Source organism: Aotus nancymaae, unplaced genomic scaffold (assembly GCF_030222135.1).
Source record: "Aotus nancymaae isolate 86718 unplaced genomic scaffold, 86718_ANA_hifiasm-v0.15.2.pri h1tg000002l, whole genome shotgun sequence".
In the NCBI taxonomy this organism is placed as follows: Eukaryota; Metazoa; Chordata; class Mammalia; order Primates; family Aotidae; genus Aotus; species Aotus nancymaae.
Window position 1 is genome coordinate 39,611,406 of NW_026988413.1, and position 9,477 is coordinate 39,620,882.

The following is a 9,477-nucleotide window of genomic DNA, read 5'->3' on the forward strand; positions in this document are numbered from 1 at the left end:
GCCGCGCGCCCCCGCTAAGGGAGGGGCCCGCCGCTCAGGCCGCCGCGCACGCGCCCCGGGAGCCCCGCCTCCCTCAGCCGGCCCTCAGAGCCTGAGCGCGGCTGTGCGCGTGCGCGGGCGCCTGGTGGCCGGGCGGGGGACAGTGTCTGGGCCACCTGCCGTAGGCTTGCTAGCGTTGTCTCCCCACCAGTGACCATATGGGCTCAGTCTGCGATGAGTACATTCTGAGCCCTTCGTTATGTTTCCATCAAGTCCTGAACTCTGCTAGCTAAAATGTGAAAAGGTGTACAATAGAAGCTTTTTAAACATTGGTTTTTAAAATATTAGAAAAAATAGTCGACTTTAATTAAAATACACACACCCAGCCCGCTCCATAACTGAAAGATTGCTCTTGATAAATTTCTTATTTATCCAACAAATATTTTTTGGTCCTTTAACGGGGTGTGGGGCACCGTGCTAGTCTCTGGGGTTACAGTGTTAAGGGGGGAAAAGCAAGCTAGACATGCATGTTCATAGCAGCACAATTCGCAATTGCAGAGATGGAACCAACCTAAGTGTCTATCAACCAACGAGTGGATAGAGAAAATGTGGCGTATATACACCATGGAATACTACTCAGCCATAAAAAAAGAACGAAATAATATCTTTTGCAGCAACTTGAAAGCAACTGGAAGCCATTATTCTAAGTGAAGTAACTCAGTAATGGGAAACCAAATATCCTATGTTCTCTCTTATAAGTGGGAGCTAAGCTCTGGGGGTGCAAAGGCATAAAATGGACTTTGGGGACTGGGAAGGGGATAAATGACTACATACCGGGTACAGGATACACTGCTCAGGTGATGGCTGCACTAAAATCTCAGAAATCACCACTAAAGGACTTCTCCATGTAACCAAAAATCCACCTGTACTCCAAAACTATTTATTTCAATAAGAGAAACTTCTGTTCTCAGGAAGCTCACCTACTACTCATTAAACAAACATGCATTGAACAGTTGGGGCCAGGTGTGGTGGCTCAGGCCTATAATCCCAGCACTTTGGGAGGCCTCGGTGGGAGGATCACCTGAGGTCAGGAGTTTGAGACCAGACTGGCCAACATGGAGAAAGTTCTCTCTACTAAAAATACAAAAATTAGCCGGGTCGTGGTGGCACATGTCTGTAGTACCAGCTGCTTGGGAGGCTAAGGCAAGAGAATCGCTTGAACTCGGGAGGCGGAGGTTGCAGTGAGCCGAGATCGAGTCGTTGCACTCCAGCCTGAGCGACAGAGCGAGACTCTGTCTCAAAAACAAACAAACAAAAAACAAAAGCCAAACAACAAAATAGTTGGGGAAAGCACTGGACTCTTCCAGGAGAATACAAAGTCATATTAGACATAGATTCTACCCTCTTGAATAGGGTTGCCATATTAAATATAGGACACTTGCTGAAATGTGAATTGCAGATAAGCAATTTTTTTTTTTTTTTCTTTTTGAGACAGTCTCTCTTTGTCACCTCGGCTGGAGTGCAGTGGTGCGACCTCTGCCTCCCAGGTTCAAGCAATTCTGCAACCTCTACCTCCCAGGTTCAAGCAATTATCTGCCTCCACCTCCTGAGTAGCTTGAGATTACAGGCACCCGCCACAATGCCCAGCTAATTTTTTTTTGTATTTTTAGTAGAGATGGGGTTTTACCATCTTGGCTAGGTTGGTCTTGAACTCCTGACCTCGTGATCCATCCACCTCGGCCTCCCAAAGTGCTGGAATTACAGATGTGAGTTATCGCGCCTGGCCAGCAATCTTTTAAAAAGTATGTCCCGTGAAGCATTGGAGACATACTTAAACTAAAAAACTACTCATTATTTTCAAATTTTACCGGACATTGTTTACTTTTATTTGCTAAATCTAACAACCCTGGTTTTGAAGCTTGAAGTTCACGGGAGATTAAACATGTAATCAAACCTGCATATATATGCATCAGTTGGGAATCTTGTTAAAACAAAGTTGCTAATTCAATAAATCTGGAATGAGGCTGGAGAATCTGGGTTTCTAACAGGCTCCCAGCTGATGCCAGTGCTCCTGATCTGGAGACCACGTTTTAAGGGGTAAGGCCTTAGGGTTTACGGTGGGAGTTAAGATTCTGTGAGGAGCTGTTGAAAACTTTTGAACAGTAACATGACATGATCAGAAATATGTGCAATCTGACAGCTGCACATAAATGAAATGTGAGAGTATCAAATAAATGTTCAGATGCAAGACCCTATTATTAAATAATTTACTGGGTGTTCATAATGTGCAAATCATTGTTTTTTGTGAATGGACAGCAAACAGAAGCTTTGCTATTGAAAAACCGATGGTTCATGTGGGGAGAGAACAGGAAGGAGAAGCATGCTGACACATGCAGGAGAAAGCAGGTGTCCTGTCGAGGATAAATGCTGTGAAGAAGATCAAGAGAATAAACCACACAGTTTAACCAAGGGTAACACTGGATAAAAATTAACATGTTTACTCTTACAGGTTACAAATCATTGCTTCATGGATTTCTCATCGCAACCTCACAAAGTGAGGTGCTTATCAGTATCATTATAAGACTAAATGATTTAAGATCACATAGAATCCCAGCACTTTGGGAGGCCAAGGTGTGGGCAGATCACCTGAGGTCACTGGAGTTCGAGACCAGCCTGGCCAACATGACGAAACCCTGTCTTTACTAAAAATATAAAAATTAGGTGGGGATGGTGACTCACGCCTGTAATTCCGGCTACCTGGGAGGCTGAGGCAGGAGAGTCACTTGAACCCAGGAGGTGGAGGTTGCCTGGGCAACAAGAGTGAAACTCCGTCTAAAAAAAGAAAAGAAAAAGATTTCATAGCTCCTAAGTGACCAAGCTGGGATTGGAACCTAGGCATCTTATTTTATCTTTCATGTTCTTTCCACTGCAAGATTTTTCTTTCTTCCTTTTCAGCCTGGGCACTCTCCACCAAATAAAACTTAATGATGGCAATTACTATCCCATCCCGTAAATTCAATTCACCACCCTGTGCTGCATCAGCAGTACTTCTGGGGTTTTTTTTTTTTTCCTGTTCTTTTTTCCTGTTTACTCAGCAACACCTATATTAGTACTTTGTATGCAGAGGATACTCAGCAAATATTATTGTTTGATTAATTGGCTGCTCTTTTCCTCTGGAAACCTCACCCAAATCTGGTAATGTTTTGCAATAATTTGAGTCAGAGTGTGTTTATAATTGTAATCTTAGTGATACAATACACGTGGTTTCCCATAATGACACAACTCACAATTATATATAATTTCTGATAATCTTTTCAGTAATCTCCCAATAACACCCTCTTGGTACAATTAAAAGAAATTCTAAAATTCACATAACCTATGTATTCTAGAAAGAATTTAAGCTGTCACACAAATAGGTAAACTATGGAATGATTGTTATATGACTGCAAGGAGAAATGTACTGGTATTCTTGATCGTCAGTTATTTTATGAGGAGGAGAAAATAAAATATCCTATACATGATTTTGCCTACTAAGAATTTCTACCCTTTTCTTAATTAATTTCCAAACTTACCTCTCTTCTCCTTAGTCGTGGTCTGATCTTGATCTTTCCAATTAACATCACCAGAATTTTTCTTTCTTTTATAGTGTTTGTTTTTAAGTTACATGTACATTTTTACATCTGCTTTCCTATGGATATACTCAAATTACTCAACTACATTTTGAACTTGTCAAGACCAGAGGTTACCCAATTTCATAGAAACATAATCTTAGGGTCCATCTACTGCAAACCTCTCACTTTACAGGTAAGTTGAGCCTTAGATAAATAAATGACATCATATTAAAAATTGCACATCTAGCTAATATTATTTTAGAATCCAAGTATACTGATGATCAGACTCATGTTCTTTCATGTACATATCCATATGAAATAATGTAAAATAAGATAATAAACAGTATTACTAAATGATCGCTAAATGATTGTACCAGATATAGAAGTCTAATACCATCTCTGCACCAGAAAACTAACATCTGCAGCTTAAAAGTTTGACTTGCCTCACTTCTGAGAAAAACTGGCCGTGTTAGACAACTAACATTTGGTTGGTTGTTACTCTCATGGTCAAGTAACACAACTGGTCTCAAGTAAAGTCCTTTATGGCTGTGAAAAGTGTAAAAAGTCACATATATATAAAAGTAATTGTCTTTCTAAACAAATAATTCCCTAAGTTATTATTTGCAGTTGAGTGTATCCTACCTGTGGTCCATTTCCTCAGCTAGTTTTGAGAAGGTACACACAAGTGGTACCTCTGGAAAAGCCTGACGTTGATCATTCTAGAGTTACTCAGTAATTACTGAAGACACTTCTTTTTCTTTTTTTTTTTTCTGAGACGGAGTCTCGCTCTGTAGCCAGGCTGGACTACAGTGGGCACAATCTTGGCTCACTGCAACCTCCGCTTCGAGGGTTCAAGCGATTCTCCTGCCTCAGCCTGCTGAGTGGCTGATATTACAGGTTCATGCCACCACACCCAGCTAATTTTTGTATTTTTAGTAGAGATGAGTTTTCACCATGTTGGCCAGGATGGTCTCCATCTCCCGCCTTGTGATCTGCCTTCTTGGTCTCCCAAAGTGCTGGGATTACAGGCATGAGCCACCGCGCCTGGCCTACACTTCTTTTTCAACTCTTCCTCCCTCCCAAATATGCTATCCTTCCTAATTTCCTTCCTACCAACCTCACCAGACCCACCTCTGCCCCTGCCCCTGAATGCATGTCACTGAAACACACAAAGCTGCTTATATTTCATACTCTCTCAGGCTTCTGTCAAAGCTCTTTCTGGAATGTTCTTTGCCACCTATCCTTTAAAATTCTGTTCAATTATCTGTTTTCTTTGAAACTCTCATTGAATCCTCTAGCTAAGCTAATAATTTCTTCTAGATTACCACAGAAACTTTTCCATTGCTTTTTGCTGTGTATCCTAGTGATGAGGTACACACCAATTGCTGGATTCTGATCTTTGTTTCAGCTCTGGTTAACATTAAGCAACTTATTCTGCAGGCCCCCATTTCTTCATCTATACATTGGGGATAATAATAGTACTACCTTTATAGGGTTGCCATGAGGATTTAATGAGACAATGCAGGCAAAATGCTTAGCACCCAGCGTAGGCCTTCCTAAAGGTCTTAATACATATTAGCTATTATCATCATATTATAATACCAATCTGGTCTTTGAGGACATGGCCTATGTCTTAATTAGCTGTCTGGAACATACAATGTCTGGCAAATAAATGCTTTATAAAGCTTTGTTGAAATGCATATTGATTAAACAACACTTTTATTTTATATGCCTAAATGAGAGCTGAAAAGTTGATTTAGCAACACATATGGGGTTTAGAGATGGTTCTAAAATGTGAACTGGGGACTCCAGAACTGAAAAGTGAACAATTTTTCCCAAAAACCTCAAAATCATACAAATATCTCCAACTCTTTACTACTCCATATTCAGTCACCACTTAAATATCTCCCTAGTTGATTTCTTACTCTTTAATTATCCTGTCACTTGTAAGTTCAAGCCTTTAGTATATCTTCATACCATGTCCCAAATAAAGTACAGGGGACAGGGAGTATTCTTCAAAGTTATACATAGGGTTAAACAAAGAAATACTGAAGTTTCTATTTTCTTTTTTTTTTTTCTCTGGGAGACAGGTCTTGCTCTGTCACCCAAGCTGGAGTGCAGTGGCGTGATCATAACTCATTGTAGCCCCCATCTCCTGGGGTCAAGTGATCCTCCTACCTCAGTAGATCCAGCCACCTGGGTAGTTGGGACTTCAGGCATGCAACACCACATCTGGCAAGTTTTTTAAATGTTTAGTAGAGAGGGGGTTTTGCTATGTTGCCTAGGCTAGTCTTGAATTCCTGAACTCAAGTGATCCTTCCTGCCTCAGCCTCCCAAAGTGCTGGGATTACAGGCATGAACCCCCATGCCGGGCCTCTATTTTCATTTACTTATGTGAATTATTGTTATACAACATTTCAGGCATACAAAGAACCGTGGTTTATCCCTTCCAGATCCCATTCCGTTTTCTTCCTGCAGGTAACCACTAACTTGAATCCCATGTTTATCATTTCCATGCATGTTGCTTCTTTTTCAACACAGGAACACTCCTTTTAATCTACCTAATGTGGCACCCAACTTTAACAATATTTATAAAATGAATTAGGATTTTTTGCATATTTTTGTAAACAACATGGATAGAGAGCATTAGACTAATTACTGTCTTTTTAAAAATCTCCCCATATGGCAGTGTAAATTATGGGGCAGAAATGGAAAGAGAAGTTGGACTCTTGACCTGGAAACATGAAGCAACACAATCCATAGATTTGCTGGTAGGGAATGAAAAGACAGATACAGTATCTTTAATTTTTTTACCTTTAATGTCTGACAATACTTTGAACATTTATTTGGACTCAGTAATAGAATAGCAGTGTAGCGGAAAATAAAGTTTGTGGTTTATCTTTCCCCAAGCCACACCAACTTCCAATAAGATTATATTTCTTTAACTCAGGTCTAGCGCAAGGAATTGCAGGAGTACACACTCAAATGCCTTCCTTTTGGCTCTTTGGGGTTGCCACAGTAATTCATTTGCATTCAAAATTGCTCACACTGCTGTCCTCTTCTCTCCTTTGACATTGGCCTTTATCATCTCTGAGCTTTCTTTCATCAGACTTCTCCCATTGTTACAGCTCTGAAATCTGTCCTGACGCTCCTCTCCTGGGACATAGGGCTCTGTGCTCATGTCACATCCTCTTCTCCTTGTAGCCTTAGCTGCTTCTATTGCAGGTAGGCTCTGGCCATCCCCAGCAGTTGTATCCCGCTCTGTTGTAGGGGGCCCAGGTTTTTATGGTTGTCTTCTGATGGATAGAGCTGCAGCAGACACCGTAAGTGCTTTGACCAGATCCACTGGGATCACTTCCACTATTTCTGTGCTTCAGTGCTTTTTTTTTCTCCCCTTCGCAGTACCGTATTTATTCTTTGGAGAACTGCTCTTGTGCAACTGGGGCTACTTTGCCAGTAAGCACAGAGCTGGGAGTTTAGGTCCCCTGGGGCAGCTGTTAACCAATGACTGCCAGATGAGGAGTAACAAAACCCAGCTCCTTTGCCTCAGGTCAGGAAAACTCTGAGGTGTAATTTACATTCCAGATCCCTCTGAGGGAGAAAGCCCATCTCAACTTTATTTGCCTTTTCCCTCTTTCCTGGGAAAGAATTTTTAAAGCATCATGAAAAATTCTCAGATTTGGTTGTTGGCAAAGCCTGAGTCCTGTCCTCTCGCTTTCCTCCCGGATAGCATGAGCTTCACCACTCACTCCACCTTCTCCACCAACTACTGGTCCCTGGGCTCCATCCAGGTACCCAGCTACAGCACCTGGCCGGTCAGCAGTGGAGCCAGCGTCTATGCAGGTGCCTGGGGCTCTGGTTCCCACACCTCCGTGTCTTGCTCCACCAGCTTCCGGGGCGGCATGGGATTCAGGGACCTGGCTGCGGGGATGACTGGGGGTCTGGCAGGAATGGGAGGCATCCAGAATGAGAAGGAGAACATACAAAGCCTGAATGACCATCTGGCCTCCTACCTGGATAGAGTGGGGAGCCTGGAGACTGAGAACCAGAAGCTGGAGAGCAAAATCTGGGAGCACCTGGAGAAGAAGGGACCCTAAGTCAGAGACTGGAGCCATTGCTTCAAGACCATCGAGGACCTGAGGGCTCAGATCTTTGCAAATACTGTGGACAATGCTGACATCGTTCTGCAGATCGACAATGCCCATCTTGCTGCTGATGACTTTAGAGTCAAGTATGAGACAGAGCTGACCACGCGCCAGTCAGTGGAGAGCGACATCCATGGGCTCCGCAAGGTCATTGATGACACCAATGTCACTTGGCTGCAGCTGAAGACAGAGATCGAGGCTTTCAAGGAGGAGCTGCTCTTGAAGAAGAACCACGAAGAGGAAGTAAAAGGCCTACAAGCCCAGATTGCCAGCTCTGGGTTGACTGTGGTGGTAGATGCCCCCAAATCTTGGACCTCGCCAAGATCATGGCAGACATCTGGACCCAATATGACGAGCTGGCTCGGGAAAACCGAGAAGAACTGGACAAGTTCTGGTCTCAGTAGATTGAGGAGAGCACCACGGTGGTCACCACACAGTTCTCTGAGGTTGGAACTGCTGAGATGATGCTCACAGAGCTGAGACATACAGTCCAGTCCTTGGAGATCGACCTGGACTCTATGAAAAATCTGAAGGGCAGCTTGGAGAACAGCCTGAAGTGGGTGGAGGCCTGCTATGCCCTGCAAATGGAGCAGCTCCATGGGATCCTGCTGCACCTAGAGTCAGAGCTGGCACAGACTCGGGCAGAGGGACAGCACCAGACCCAGAAGTACAAAGCCTTGCTGAACATCAAGGTCAAGCTGGAGGCTGAGATCACCATCTACCACCACCTGCTGGAAGATGGTGAAGACTTCAATCTTGTGATGCCCTGGACAGCACTAACTCCATGCAAACCATCCAAAAGACCACCACCCACCGGAGAGTGGATGGCAAAGTGGTATCTGAGACCAACGACACTAAAGTTCTGAGACATTAATCCAGCAGGAGCAGGGGACCCTTTGGGAAGCAGGAGGCCAATAAAAAGTTCAGAGGTCAAAAAAAAAATTCTCAGATTAGCAATATGGGAACAGCAATAGAAGACAAGGCATGTTATACACATGAGGCCACTTTGGGCTCCAGACTGAAGGTGGGAGGCCGTTGTTAGCCTTGGAGCTAGGTCGTCAGGGCTGGCCCTTCTTTGAGGATAAGCTCCAAAATGCTGATTTTGAAGGGCAATAATCTACTCTTGCTTCAGTTAGATTAGCCCTGGGAATAGATTAGTGATAATTTTTCAGGTGACTTTAAATGGGGAGAGGAATGCCAGGAACTTAACCTGAATTGAGCTTGACAAGGTGCAAAGCAGAAAGGTGGAGTGGAGAAACTTGTTTTTGTTGTTGTGATTGTGGCTTCTAGAGACAGGGCCATGCTCTGTCACCCAGGCTGTAGTGTAGTGGTGTGATCACAGCTCACTGCAACCTCAAACTTCTGGGTTCTCAGGCTCAAGTGATCCCCTCACCTCAGCCTCCTTGGTAGCTAGGACTACAGGAGTGTACCATCATGTCTAGCTAATTTTTTAAATTTTTGTAGAGATGAGACCTCGCTATGTTGCCCAAGGTGGTCTTGAACTTCCAGCCTCAAGTGATCCTCCCATCTTGGCCTCCCAAATTGCTGGGATTACAGGCATGATCTACTGGGCCCAGAGACAAGAGAAAGTTTTAAACTATAGGGCACAATCCATGTCCTAAAGTAGCTTACATTCTGCTTGTGAAAGGCTAGAATTCAATGTATAAAAGGATAACCCTACAAAGCAATATAGAAGTGAAAATAAATGGCACACATGAGAAATATATATGAAATATATATAT

General features: G+C 43.2%; 1 pseudogene; it reads left to right on the top strand.

The window, feature by feature from the left end:
• The first annotated feature begins 7,321 nt into the window (after nt 1-7,321).
• Nucleotides 7,322-8,609, top strand: LOC105720425 (keratin, type I cytoskeletal 18-like; annotated as a pseudogene).
• Nucleotides 8,610-9,477: the final 868 nt, after the last annotated feature.